This window comes from Montipora foliosa, chromosome 6 (assembly GCF_036669935.1).
Source record: "Montipora foliosa isolate CH-2021 chromosome 6, ASM3666993v2, whole genome shotgun sequence".
NCBI lineage: Eukaryota > Metazoa > Cnidaria > Anthozoa > Scleractinia > Acroporidae > Montipora > Montipora foliosa.
This window is the reverse complement of record NC_090874.1, coordinates 50,713,885-50,728,884: the sequence shown is the minus strand read 5'-3', so window position 1 is coordinate 50,728,884 and position 15,000 is coordinate 50,713,885. Positions and strand designations below refer to the sequence as shown.

Sequence of the window (15,000 nt, the reverse complement as noted above, 5' to 3'; positions counted from 1 at the left end):
GAATCCAAAATAGAATAAGTACTTTTTTCATACTACTTCCTTTTGTTTATTCCTTTTTCACGTAAAGTCGGGCAAATGCTTTGTTACTCTTACTCCTTAGCATGCGCAAGCAGACAAATTTGCAATAAAACAAAGAATGAAGGAAAGAAAGAAAAACAGAGAAAGACAGACAAAAAGGATTAACGGACGAAAGAGTTAGTGAGTGAATGAACTAATAAATCAATGATAAATAAAATAATGTGTGAATGAATGACTGAGTGCATTAGCGTATACAGGGATAATGTAATCTTTTTCTTTCAAAGAATCTTTCCACCGCTTTTGATCTTAGCCTGTGTAGAGCCGCCCCTTCCTCTCAGAAATAAATCAAAGAAATTCAGGCTTTTTTCATCTTAAAAATATGCCCATGAAACCATCTTACATGTAATAAAGACTACGTCATATATCAGAATTAGAACAAACAAATTGGTTGCATTTAGTAAAGACTACATCATATATCACATTTAATAAAGACTACGTCATATATCAGAATTAGCACAAACAAATTGGTTTTGTCAAGAGATTATGAAGGTAAGAGGAGTAATCCCTCATACTGGCCCTATTCCCATCGTAATCCCTCTTAAGTTATTTTTAGATCTCCTGCGAGATCCGGTATTCCCACGAGGGTTAACTGATAGCCAATCACATGTCCCCATTTTTACCAATGTTGACAGCTGAGCGAATTCCCACGCAATGATTCGCGTCGTTCGCGACTTACCATCAAACGAAAATGGCGGAGGATGTAGAGACAAAGGCGTACATACATTTTGTGGACGAACGTGACTTGTTGACTGCAGAGTTAACCGATTACAATGACTTATGTTTTGAAACCTGTGTCTTGGAAGGAACAAGTTATGTAACCGACAGGATTTTGTACAGAATGGCCGCAAATGGAAGACTATAGTCGAAGAGTACGATCTCTCTGACTTTAATAAACGCATTCTCGGTTTCCTTTGCGGGATTAAAATATGATGACTTAATTCTTATATGGTGATAGAGTAGGCAGATAGAGCTCTACAATGGTACCAAACATGAAAGGAAAACTTGAATCAAGCGTCCGATAAAAATTTTTGAACCGGTGTTATCGGATTCAAGTGAATTTGCAAAACACGTATGTTAAATATAGCTGTCTCCTTAAAAAAAGATTTAACACGGTTTCGTATATGGCACAACCTTGAATGTGGTATCATTGAAAACTAGACAATTATGCGATTTCAGTTATAGATGTTTGAAACCTGTATCTTAAAAGCATCGAGTTTTATAAGCGACAGAATTTTGTAAACATTGGCAATATTCGCAGACTACAGTCAACAAGTAATATATCGCTGACTTGTTTAACGCGTTCTTGATTTTCTTCGCGAGATTAAAATATGACGACTTAATTCTTAGATATTCATAAATTAGACAGATATCAGACATGAAAGGAAAACTTGAACAGACAGTGCGATAAAAATCTATGAACAAGTGGTATCGCATGGAAGTCAATTTGCAAAGCACGCATGTTAAATACACCTGCATCTTCCAAAATTATTAAACTCGGTTTCGTACATTGGACAGTGTTGAAATTGGTGTCACTGTAAACAACACAGTTAAGCGATTTGAATGATATATCTTTGCATCTTGTATCTTGAAAGTAACGCGTTTTATAGGCGACAGAATTTTGTACACAATGAAATATCGCGGACCGTGACAGTCACCAAGTAACATATTCCTGACTTGGTCAACGCGTTCTCGATTTTCTTAGCGGGCTTAAACTATGGTGACTTAATTCTATGATATTCATAAATTAGACTGCTAACGCTTTCAAACAGTACCACACATTACAGGAAAATTTCAATTGACCGCACGGTAAAAATTTTTAAAGCCGTAAGATCGGATTGAAGTCAATTTTGCAACGCACGCGTAAAATATAGCTCCCTCTTACAAAATTATTTAATACGGTTTCCTACACTAGACAATCGTAAAATTGGTATCAGAGTGAATTATACAGTTAACGGATTTCCATGATATATGATTGCAAACTGTATCTTGACAGGGACGAGTTTTGTAAGCGACAGAATTTTGTAGACGATGAGAAAGTGCGCACTAAAATAGACAAGTAACGCAATGCAACCAAGGTAAACATATCTGCATCTGTCAAAATTATTTAACACGGTTTGATAGATTGGAAATTCTTCAAATTGGTATCACTGTACACTAGGCAGTTAAGCAATTCCAAGGATGTATGTTTGAAACCTGTATCTTGCAACAATGAATTTTATCAGGCCATGAAACTCTATTTTGAAAACGGAGAGTGGCATCGTACAGAGTGATTTGCTGCACTTTCCCTCCTCCACGAAACTTCCACGTAACGCGCGCGGTAACATCCGCGGGAAAATTGATATCATCTAAAAATAACCTAAGAGGGATTACGATGGGAATAGGGCCAGTTATAATGAGGGATTACTTCTCACCTTATAATCTCTTGGTTTTGTACAAACTAGTAGATAAACGTTTTCGTAAAAATAAAATAAAATAAAAAAAAAACCCCACACACACACACACACACAAAGATCCGGCGCAGCACAATGACCTATGCAAAAAAAATTGTCTAGCGTGCTTAAAAAACTGGATAAGCCGATAATTTACGAAGCATTTTTAAGCTTTTTTTATAAACTACTAGATAAGAGTTTAAATACAACAAACAAACAAAAAATCAACAAAAAATATGCGGCGCAGCATAATGACCCATGCAAACAAATTGTCTAGTGTGCTTAAAATGGATAGGCCACGCCGATAATTTACAAAGTAGTTCTAAGGAAGTATGAAAGATTCCTGAAACCCGAGGGTCGGATGGGTTTTAAAGTTCGGGTAATCACTGCCGCTCCCTACCGAAACAAAAATATGTTTCTGAAGATACAATTCCTAAATTCCGGTAGTGGATTCAATCATGCCATCACACGTAGCGATTATAGATTTCATGCCTCGTCCCCGATATTGCTAATTGTGACATTTTCGACGTTGTGACAAGCCCAACATAAACGCGACCTCGAAAATCAATTTTCCATAGCGGAAATTCAATTTTCGATATCGATATTTCCCTGATATAATTTTGAACTGTTATTTGCGGCATAATAGAACTATGAAACCGGGGGCCCGTTTCTCGAAAGACCCGGTAAGTCACCCGGTAATTACCCGATAAGCTTTCGGGTGTTTCTCGAATCTCCCGTTAATTTCGATCCCGTTATTTTCCCGATAACTTGCCCGGTAACTTACGGGAGCTTTGGAGCTCCCGTTACTCTCCCGTTAAAGTTTACGGGTAACATCATTTTGCTGCATCAAAACAAAATGGCTGCCGAAGACGGACTTTTGTTACGCAGTTTGTCGGCCAAGAACATACCAAGGGAGGCCTGTACTGAATCATATGACCGATACAGAAGTCGTTGAGAGGCATAGGCTGTCAACAGGAAGATTAAATTGGCTGATTGAACGGTGTATTGTAAAGAAGATCGATCTAGAGAGACAGCAATTCGCGGAGACTCAGGTAAACCAATACAGGCTAATAGTCAAGACGTACCTACCTACTTTCGGTGCCGTAAAAAAACAGATGTTAATATATTTAACTTCGATGGAATCGGCAATAAAGAAAGCCTTGACTTAAACACGGACTGTGGTTTGTTTTGGCGCGAGTCTACTTTTTTTCACATCTAAATTCGCAGCTCCCAGAGTCTTAATAGGGAACAACTAGCTGCAGCATTTCCAGCAAAAAAAATGACGTTAAAAAAAAAACATACAAAATAAATAAATAAATGGGATACAAACAGTGAAACTAATAGCAGGGAAAATTTGGAAAGGAGAAGCGATCGACCATCACGTGATATTGAGCAAAAAACAAAACACACCCAGCTAAATGCTGCATATTTGTCTGAAACAGCAAGGCCTCCATTACTCAATAGCTTCTACATAACCTAAGCCCAACTTAGCCCAAAATATTTTCTTTTGTTTAAGATAAATCTCAACACCAGAGAGATATTTTCAAAGCTAATGAGAGGCATGAGTTAATTTCAACTATAACAGAACAAACTGTTTTGAACTTTTTTGCAAAGCAGAGCAGTTTGGTAGGGGTCACCTCGGTTAAAGACTTGATTATTGCTTCTTGCTAGCTAGGCCTTGAAAGTGACAAAACATGGAGAGACTTTTTTTAAATTTACTGGGCATTGAAACCAATTTTCAAGGAGAACATGGAAAAATGTATTTGCCATAGATGGAAAGATTCAACTTTGCAATGAAAAACACTTGGAGTGAGGTGCACTCTAACAGTAACAGTTCATTTTAAATGACACTGCAAAAAGCAAAAAAGGGAAACAGTAAGGGGGCTTTCATTTATTGGCACATGAGGGGGGGGGGAGGTAATGTTATTTTGGAAAAATATTAAGGGGGGTTGTCATATATTGAGCAGCCTTTTGAGGGGGGTTAATTGAAATGTTGGCTTTTCCACTTCAAAGCTGAATGTACATATTAGAAAAGATGTATAATATTACACCCATTTTCCTGGCCATTGGAAAACGTTTTCCCAATTATGGGAACTGTTCCTGGGAACAGGGAAATTCCTGTATTGGGAAATACCTTTAATGATTAACTCTCAATGGTCTGTACATGGAAATGCACTGCCCTTCCTATGAAGTTTTAAAAGTGACGGATGGCATATATTTTACTTTTTGTGATGGTATGCGCATGAACAGGGGCGTAGTGACCATATATGCACATACCCACATGCGTACCTCCGAAAACCCAAAAACTAAAACATTTTATTTCATTTATTTGTTTGATATTTCCATTGTAAAGGTAGAGGTCTCTCCCTTTTCCTGTAGCCACATTTACCGTGGATAATGCACTCGTCTACTAAACACTTATATCAGTAGTTCCAAAAGTTGACAAATAAACAACAAAGTTACTGCGAGTGAATAGTTAGCATTTTTTTCATGCTTTGATTTATGAAACTTACCTCCGGAAAACATGGCAAATGGCATTTCTGAGGCCCTAATAATAACAATTTTCTGGGGAGCATGCTGCCAGATCCTCCCTAGAGGCTCATGCAGAAAGCGCTTGTTTCACTGCACCTTCCTGTGTGTACCTATTAAAATGGAAAAACCTTGCTAAGCCTCCTGCTGAATTGTTACTTCTAAGGATATAGATGATTATTGAGTTGAAAATGTCGAATATAAGCATTAATGCTAATAACACATGAATGCATTGGATGAACTGGCTGAGCTGTTCTGCTTTCATGTATAAGTTGGGTGGCTCCCGTATGTATGAGGGAGAGAAAGAGGGGGGTTGAGATATAATGCTGGATAAAGATTGGGGTTATGTGATTGTTGCCATTACTATAGAGGGGGGTTGGGAAATGTTTGAAGGACAAGTAATTTTGCCAACCAACCTTTCTAAATGAGTAGCTTTGTATGATATTTTTTAATTTAAAATTTCGCAAAATATGGCTTCAGCATGGAGACGAGGCTCAGAATAAGATCCTTTAAATGTATCGTCAAGATCGTTTTATCAGTACATTTGTATTTCTCCTCTAAGCTTTTAGAAGTAGAAATTTGTGTCAGAATTACACGAAAAACTAAAAAACAACTAATGGTGTTATTTGCATTGCATCATGGGTAAACCCAAGATGGCGGCACCCTTGGCAGGTGAGTAGGGCTCGTTTGTGCTAAAATTTTGGTTGCTTGTAGAAACGTGAAAGGTTTAAGGGTATAAATAAACAGCAAGCATCTATATAAACATTTATTGAAATCAATTAACTAAACATTAAGCTGATAGTGTCGATTTTTGACATGAAACTTACAGACCTTCGACAAAGGCATCGAGTATAATTCATTTAATACGAAAGGTGTAGAAGTAGATGACATAACGAGTTTGGAGTTTCATCAACGAAAAGGATAATAAATAACAGTTTTCCTTTGATATGAGGGTCATTTCATACATTGCTAAAGGTGATTTCATTCATTCATTATATGGTGACTAAGCTAGTTTACAAAAATTTGGTTTTATCAACGGAGTTGATAATATAAATTGGCCACCGTACAGAGATTCTAAAAGCTGACGTTTCGAGCGTTAGCCCTTCGTCAGAGCGAATCGAGGAATTATGGGTTACGTGTAGTTTTTATAGTAGAGTAGGAGCTACGCTATTGGTGGTAACATGGCAACGTGAAAAATGGGAATATATTAGTGAAATGAAAAGCGTTCGTTCATACCGTGAGGATTAAGGGTGCCGATTTGGAAGATGAATTTTTGTTCTAGATTCTTGCGGCTTTCCGTCGTACCTAGATGTAGAGAAAGGCCGCAGATAGCCATGTGTTTTTTGGAGTGGTTAAGGAGATTAAAATGACGAGCGACTGGCTTAGATGCATCTTTGTCATTCTTCTCAACATTGCGAAGGTGTTCGCGGAATCGGTCAACTAGTCGTCTACCTGTCTCGCCAATGTATAATTTATTGCATAACGTACAGGTTATGCAATAAATGACATTTGCGGAGGTACATGTGAAACGATCGGTGATTTTAACAGATCGCTTAGGTCCCGATATCTTGCTAGTGTTAACAATGAAAAGACAAGTTTTGCATCGTGAGCGCACGCATTTGAAAGTGCCGGGTTGCTTGTTAGTTTTGAGCACGCTTCTAACTAAAAAGCTGCCAACGTTTTTGTCGCGTTTGAATGAAATAAGTGGAGGTTGCGAAAAGATTCTACCAGTCTCGGGATCATTTTGGAGCAATTTAAAATGATTAAGAACATTGATACTTTTGACTGCGTGATTATGAGGATGGAAACTGAGGGTGAATGGAATTCTGTCATTCTTATCTTTTTGTGACGTTTGTAGGGATGACTGTCGATCAAATTGTTGGGTGCGATGATGACCCGCTTTGACCACAGAGACAGGATAGCCACGTTTTTCGAAGAACTGGCACATCTCCTCTGATTTGCTGGAAAAATCGGAGTCATCACTACATAGACGTCGAAGTCTAAGAAATTGAGAATAAGGAATGGAGTTCTTGACATGTGATGATGAATACAACAAATAACTGTCAGAATCTGTAGGTTTGTAGCGCACACTGGTACATAGCACGTTGCCACTAATAGAAACTTTGATATCTAGGAAAGCCAATGAAGTTTCCGAAATTTCCAGGTATATGACTAGTGCGGATGGTCTTTTGTGCTGCTTTTGTTGTTTATATAAAATCATTTTTGATGAAGAACCAACACCTGAATAAATAATTGCAAACTTTAGCGTGTAAATTAAACCCGTTTAAAAAGGGCTTTTTAAAACTTTTAAGTCTTAATATTGATGTAGAACCTTGCATGACTGAATAGGTGACACAAAAAGAGGAAATGTCACGCATGTTACTGACTGGAAAAAAAGAGTGGCCAGATGAAGACTGTCATTCAAGACTGCAGAGGTTGATGAAATCCTTCGCCAAGATCTGATGTTTGGAGTGAGTAGAGGAAAGATAAAGCCACCCAAACAGATCCTTCTTCCCTATGCTGTGAAAACCCTGACAAATAACGTTGAACTCAACCAAATGCTTAATCATTGCGGCCACGGTGTCGCCTATTCCCAGCTTGAAGAAAGGCGAGGCATTTCGGACCACATCTTCCCCCGGAACCATCAACACACATAGTTAAGACCAAAAAGAGGAGTGTCGAGGCACTGGATACAGAAAGTCTTCCCCTTTACAATGCAGGAGACCGTTGCAGACCTCGTTCTAGAAGATTTGTAGAAGTTACCTGCTAAGAAGCACTTGAAAACGCGCGAAGAAAAAACCTTCTATGGGTCTTAGTGCGACTACATGCAGACGCCAGGCAAAAAGTTAGTGGATGGACTGGTTTCAATATTTCGGTGCGCAATATAGTTGAAGTTCGTCAAGACAGTGTGGGGTATCTTCCCACAATCAACGCACCTGCAACCAACATGTCAACCGTCCATGAAGTTTTGGTGCGCTCTGTTAAGATCAAGGATACGCTTCAACTGAAGAGCATAGTGGTTGTGCTTGATCAAGCCCTTTATGCCAAGGCAACTGAGATTGTCTGGAAATACCCTGACATGTTTAAAGGCATTATACTGAGAATGGGAGCATTTCACACAATATGCACGCTGTTATCTATACTTGGAAAGCGCTTTCAAGACGCAGGCCTAAGGGACATTTGTATCAAGTCTGGGGTTGTCGCAGAGGGATCTGTTTCTGGTGTTCTTGATGGACGCAGACACAAACGTGCCATTAGATTCACAAGCTAATGTATGAAGCCCTGCAGAGACTTGCTTGGAAAGGATTTCAGTCATGGATCGAAAAATTCCCTGAGGAGAATTTGTCCGTGCAACAGTTCTTCAATGGCCTAATCCCACTGTATAATGATTTATGTCAACGGGAATTCGATGCTGTCATGAAAAGTCAACCGTACTCGGAGTTCATTGTTCTTTATGACAAGTACCTGGACTACCTTCGCAACAGTAATGGGAAGCTGTCTAGCTTCTGGATGTCTTAACTTGACATCGTAGAGATTCTTCTGAATTTGCTGAGAGCATCCAGAGAGGGGGACTGGAGCTACATCTGACAGCCATTAGCAAAATGATTCCCTGGTGTTTTGCTCACGATAATCTTAACTATGCTCGCTACTTGTCTGCATATGTTTCTGAGATGTCTCACTTGGAAGAAGAACACCCAGAAGCTTTCAAATATCTCAAATCTGGAGGATTTTCAGTCCAGATTGGGGAGGGCAATCCCTTTGGAAAAATTCCTGTCGACCAGGCATGCGAAGAAACTGTAAATAAAGACACACAGACGGCGGGCGGCACCAAAGGATTTAGCCTTAAAGCGGGAGCCGTTAGCAAGTATTATCTCGTTGCTGAATACCGCAGTATCTTCCTGAGGCTGATGAAGGACATGCTAGACTTAAATAAATCAAATTTCCATCACACCGATCTCCAGAGCCCCAGAATTTCCCGAGATGAGACGGATGTTAAGTCCCTGGTAGCAATGCTACAAAGTCATTGGCTTGACCCATTCAGTAGCGTGCAGGAAGATCTGGTATGTCTTTCCACTGGAAAAGTGGCCCCTCCAAAGATAGAGCAAGATTTGCTTGCTGCTAAAGCTGTTGGAGAGAAGGCATATGAAATCTTTCGTGTAGAGCGACTGGAGTCATAGCCAGCTAAGACCAAGTTCCATGACACAATCCCGAAGGCAAAGCTGCAAACATTTACCGACCTGAACAAAAAGGTGAAAGTCAAGAGCAAAACGTCGAAAGAGATCATCCTGAAAGCTGATAGAAATCTATTCGCCCAGATGATATTAATAGAAGAAAACCGAAAGCTTCAAATGAGAGTTCTAAGTCATCCACTAGGGCCCCTTCCCACTGCTGATGGGTCGTTACGAAAAACAAACAAGGCAGCTCTGGCAAAAGAACTACAAAAAAGTGTTCCATTCACAGACGTGATCCCGCAACCATCAGCATGTCTGCAACATTTTCAGGTTTGCGTTTAACTTTTATTAGGCATCTTTTTACCAATTCTGCTTATTCAGCCTAAGCGAGTGACGTCATTTAATCACCTGATAATCCTAGTAAAGCTACTCATTTGGCATGGTTATCATACACCAAAATAAACTCGAGGAATCAATGTGGTTAAAAATGTGTGTTAGAATTTGTCCCTCGTTTCGGTACCAAATGGCTCTTTCCAGGGTCCTGGCCAATGGACTATACGAGCTACTAAATGAAACCCCCCTGATACATACAAGCAAAATAGTTTGCATCTATGTTAAAAGTAACAACAAAAAAACAAACAAAAGCCAAAACGTGACAACAAAATTGCCCAAGACATGGAGCATTCAAAAAAATAAAACTAATAAAATTAATCACTCAATTGCTTCATTTCCATTGGTCGAGTGTTATATAAATATGATGTAACACGAAGTGATTCTAGAATACCCAGCCACTATTGTATTCTTGCAGTAGTGCCCTTTGAAGAACTAGGCATATAATAACAGACGCTATTCCTATGCAAATTAAGCAGACGGGTATTCTAGAATCTAGCCAGTCTTGTTTATGATCAACAGGACATCTGTCTCAAAGACACGAAAATGAGTACAACAAAATCAATCTTTTCTTAAGACTGCAAATTTACCACCAGATCACCTGGACTCATCATGGCTTAACATTTCAAATGTGATTTTAGGATGACTGAGTATTATTGGTACCCACTTCTCCTTCAAAACGTCACTTTCTAGTTCCAATTTCCCCATTTTTAGCTTGTAAGATGCCATCACAGTTTGAAATGCTGAAGACACATTTAATTCAGCATTAAAGTCATTATTGGCGCATGAAAACAATCAGGTTTAAGGGGGGTGGCTCTCAACTACCAAACTTTAACTCTGCAGTTACCATTTTTTGCCAAGTGTGTTCTATTTAACATTTCTTCTACAACCTTATTTGGTAAATCACATGGCAAAAAAAAAATGCATAAAAACTCAGCGAGTTAACCATTTTTTTTTTACAAATTTTTAATGCAACATATATATATATATATATATATATATAGAGAGAGAGAGAGAGAGAGAGAGAGAGAGAGAGAGAGAGAGAGAGAGAGAGAGAGAGAGAAAGTTACGGGAAACTCAACACTGGACAACTTCTGGGGAAAACTGTAATTGCCCTGAGCGGGATTTGAACCCACGTCCCCCTGATCACTAGTCGGGTGTGATGACCACTACACTATCAGGACAACCATGCTGGCAACATGGCTGATTTATCACTTAATGTGTGGCATTTACGTGGGACTCCCTAAGGGCCAGTTTTTCTATGTGATAACGCTGGATCAACATGTGATTCACAGGCGGCCAAGGGTAATTGATGTAAAGAGTCAGTTAGGTAGATCCCTTGAGCCAACAGCGCATCACCCCCAGGAGGATCACAAATGGATTCACAGTCCAAGTTGAGGAGAAATTGAGAGAAAGTTACGGGAAACTCAACACTAGAGTTGAACTAAAGTGTATCTACAAAATTTTAAAAATTATGTTAACGATCTTACGAATTATTTACAATAAATAAGAAAGAATACAATACCCAGTAAGATAATCGATAGTTAACTGACTATAGCGCTAAAAATAGATTTAAAATAACAATAATAATAATGATAAAAATAACATTAGTATATGTAATTTACAATGTCTTTGTTTATTACCTGTATTCCATTTTTATCTAAAATGTTGGATTTTGCTTTAAGAGCAGAAGAAAGAACGTTCGGTTTACTTTTTAAGTACATGGGTAAGTTATTCCAAAGACTTGACGCACGATGAGAGAAAGAAGATCGAAGGAAGTCACTTTTAGGGCGTGCATGTAAACTTTCAGACTATCCCTGAGATTTCTCAACGGAAGGTGTTTAGTAAACAGAGAGCTTATCCCAGCCGGAGCTCTGTTGTATAATGCCTGATAAGATATGGTTGCAATCCTCTTTTTGTAAATGTACGATAATGACTTCCATTTTGTCGTTGCCAGGACTTCAGTGCTTAGAGTAGATTCCTTTACATTAAAAATAAATCTCGCTGCCCTGATATGAATGTCTTCTAGGGTCTGAAGTGATTTTGAAGATCCCCATAGCGCGATTGAATACGTAATACTTGGAATGATACCTTTGAAATAAATTGACTCTAAGATGCGATTGTCGAGACCTCTTAAGTGTTTGAGTTTATTCACTCTTGCTGAAAAACGTTTGCTCAAAGATTTTACGTGTGGCGACCAAGATAGTTTGTTGTCGATATGAATCCCTAAACAAGTAGCTTTAGAAACAAAGGACAACTCATTAGGCCCTAAACAAATATTTTGTAATGGACCGATGAATTTTGATTTAGATAACAACATTAGTTCGGTTTTTGCAGGATAAATAGTCATGAAGTTATCCTTAGCCTATTTGTTTAAATCGGCGATCGCTTTCTGTATCTTAAGTAAGACTTCATCAAAAGTATTTCCAATGCAGAAAGCTGTGGTATCATCTGCAAACATTTCGACGGAAGCATTCGTCGTGGCTCCGGGTAGATCATTTGAGTAAATGCTGTAAAGTCTGGGACCAAGTAAAAATCCTTGGGGCACACCAGTATCTATTTCCAACAATTCAGAATTTGAACCATTTACAGTGACAAATTGTTTACGATTTTCAAGATAGTTTAGGAGCCACTCGTAAAAGGAGCCACTAATGCCTATAGAGTATAGTTTATCCGTGAGAGCTGTATGGTTGACACAATCGAACGCTTTTTGAAAATCAATGAAGACTACACCAATAATATTACTTTCATCCAGGGCTAAACGCCATCGTTCTGTTAATGAGAGCAGGAGAAGTTCAGGTAAGCCTCCCTTTCTGAAGCCCCATTGATTCAAAGAAATTAGATTGTTGCCATATGAGAAGTTGTCAAGTTGTTGGCTGACAACATTCCCTAATAGCTTGCCCGGAATGCTGAGAAGGGAAATAGGCCTGTAATTTCCGCAGTCCAGAGTGCTTCCTTTCTTGTGAAGACATTTCACTTGTGCTTGTTTCCACTGGCTTGGCAATTTGCATTCCAAAATACTTCTTTGAGCCAGTGGCATAAAGCAATCTAAAAATGTATCTCCAATAAGGCGCAACTATCTGCTGGATAAATCATCAGGTCCACTTGCCTTGCCAGGTTTCAAACATTTCAGAGAAGATTTCAGAAGATCCTTGTTAAGGGCTATGTTATGAAGAGAGAGGGTAGGGATTTCACTGTTATTTCTTGCAGACTGACAAGGAGAGTTTACTGAAGAGTCTTGTGATTTCGAAAGGGATTTTCCAACATAGACAAAAAACGAATTTAAAGCGTTGGCCTTTGATGTATCGTCTGAATGAATAACTCCGGAACTTTTTTTAATTGGACCAATCTTTGTATTTATCCGCTTTCCCTCTAAGGGTCTTACTGTCTTCCAAAAATCTTTAGCTGAGGTTGCCTCATTAAATTTTGACAGCCAGTAATTTGATTCCGCTGATCTAAGGAGTTTGGTGCAGTGATTTCTTGCCTTCTTCCAGGCTTGCGAGCCCTTCGGTGTCTGCTGTGCTTTAAGGAGGAGTTTATAGCGTTTGTTCAGCTCTTTGTGTATTGAAGAGTTCATCCAGGGTAGGCTTCCTCCTCTTATCTTCACACGTCGAACGTTGGACATGAGATTTCATAATATCCTTGTATAAACACTCCCAAGCCCAAGTGGTGTCGTCCAGATCGTCAAAGACATTGGAGATACTCCATGGGGCAGCAGCAAAGTCTGATCTTATTGAGTCGAGATCTACTTTTTTGTAATCATAGACTGCTTTGAGCGTTGGTTTCTGACGCTTCCCTTTGAGATTTACGACTGCATTAAGTGGTGATCTGAAATTCCCAAATCACAAACACCTTGGCGAGAAATTTTTGACGTGTCAGAGCAGATTACTAGATCAATTAGCGTTGTGGAGGTGTCAGTGATCCTTGTTGCTTTGTTAATAACGTTCTTTAGATTGAATTTATTCAAAAGTTCAATAGCCGTGCTTTCACTAGTCTGGTATCGTTCATGCCGCAGATATGACCCATCATCCAACGGAGGCAGTTTTTGAGCAGTTTAATTTCTACATACAAGACATTGGCTCTTTCAAGCACTTCCTCATTTGAGGCAAAATGGTCCCATTTAATACTAAGTAATGACCTGAGGTGACGTTGTTGAATTGTTCTCACTTGTTTCATATGTTTTTGATAAAGGGTCCATGTTTCACTGCCCTATAGTAGAAGGGAAATTATACATTGGTCGTACACTTTGACTTTAGTTTTAACTGTCAGTTCTCTACAGTCAAACACTCTTTTTCTAAGACGGCCGAAGGCGCAGGAGGCACTCACGGCGAGGCAAAGTCATTTTTTCCTCGCTGTGAGAGACCTCTGCTAGCAGGGAAATCTGCTACATGCACATGTGAGCTATTTTTGCATATATCACAATTTTACAATCAACTGAAGGTCACTGGGTGTCCAGTAGTTCTAAAACTCTTCCTAGCTGCTGGGTATATAGATACTGTTCTGATCTACTTGTCATGTGATTTCCTCTTCAGATTAACTTGTAGTACTACAAGATAGCATTGCATCCTTAAACATTTGTTGGAGCCTTTGTTGGAGCCTGTTTCTGGCACGAGTTGTTACCCCCATTTTTTTAAGCTTATCTCTAATATCAGTTGGGGTCATGTTTTCAATATCTACTTGATTGCTTTCCCATAGTTCATGCAGGTTTGATGTTTTCTCTGCTTGTATGTTTGACAAACGTTTTGCCCGTTTCTCCTTGATGTCATTTTCCCAGTAGGCAGCTTTCCTTTTCTTGTACTGTCTCGGCGTTCGTTCAAAATTACTTAAATGTTCCTGTGTTTGGAGGACCAGAAGCACATCTTTAGATGCATCCCATTTGTTTGATTTTTGGAGATGTACTCGTCGGCAGTCATCATTCTTTTTCTCCACATCTATTTAAAAAAAACAAAACAAAAAATGAAGGGCAGTCATTTGTTAGCATGCAGAAAAGTGGGCATCACTGCCTACATACTGTTTTTTCCCAGCTTTGAAATAAACGATTGGACAATGAGTCAGTTTTGCTAATCATTATTGCAGTCAGTCAAATGCATATTTCAAAATTTGTGCAACTTTAAATTCCAGTCATCTGTTAGCCACACTTTGCAAATCATAAGCTTGAAAATGATACAAACAGGTTAAGGTAGAGAAATACCACAGAGAACATGGTTGGGTTAAGTGGTTTTCATTTTCAACTAATAGCAATATACTTTTAAGTTTAAGTAATTTACATGTACCTTGACCTGAAAATTTCCTTATTCCTTTGTGTAACATCATTAACCTAGGTACATGATATGCCATGATGTGCATGTATGGTGTCACTCTTTCCTTTTGGTAACCTTGACATAATGATCCCAGGGATGTAA

The 15,000-nt window shown here is 38.9% G+C and overlaps 1 non-coding gene across 1 annotated transcript; it reads right to left on the bottom strand.

Annotated features, from left to right (window-relative positions):
* Positions 1–10,709: 10,709 nt before the first annotated feature.
* Trnat-agu (transfer RNA threonine (anticodon AGU)) lies at positions 10,710–10,782 on the bottom strand. Its single transcript has one exon. It is a non-coding gene; the product is annotated as a tRNA-Thr (tRNA).
* Positions 10,783–15,000: the final 4,218 nt, after the last annotated feature.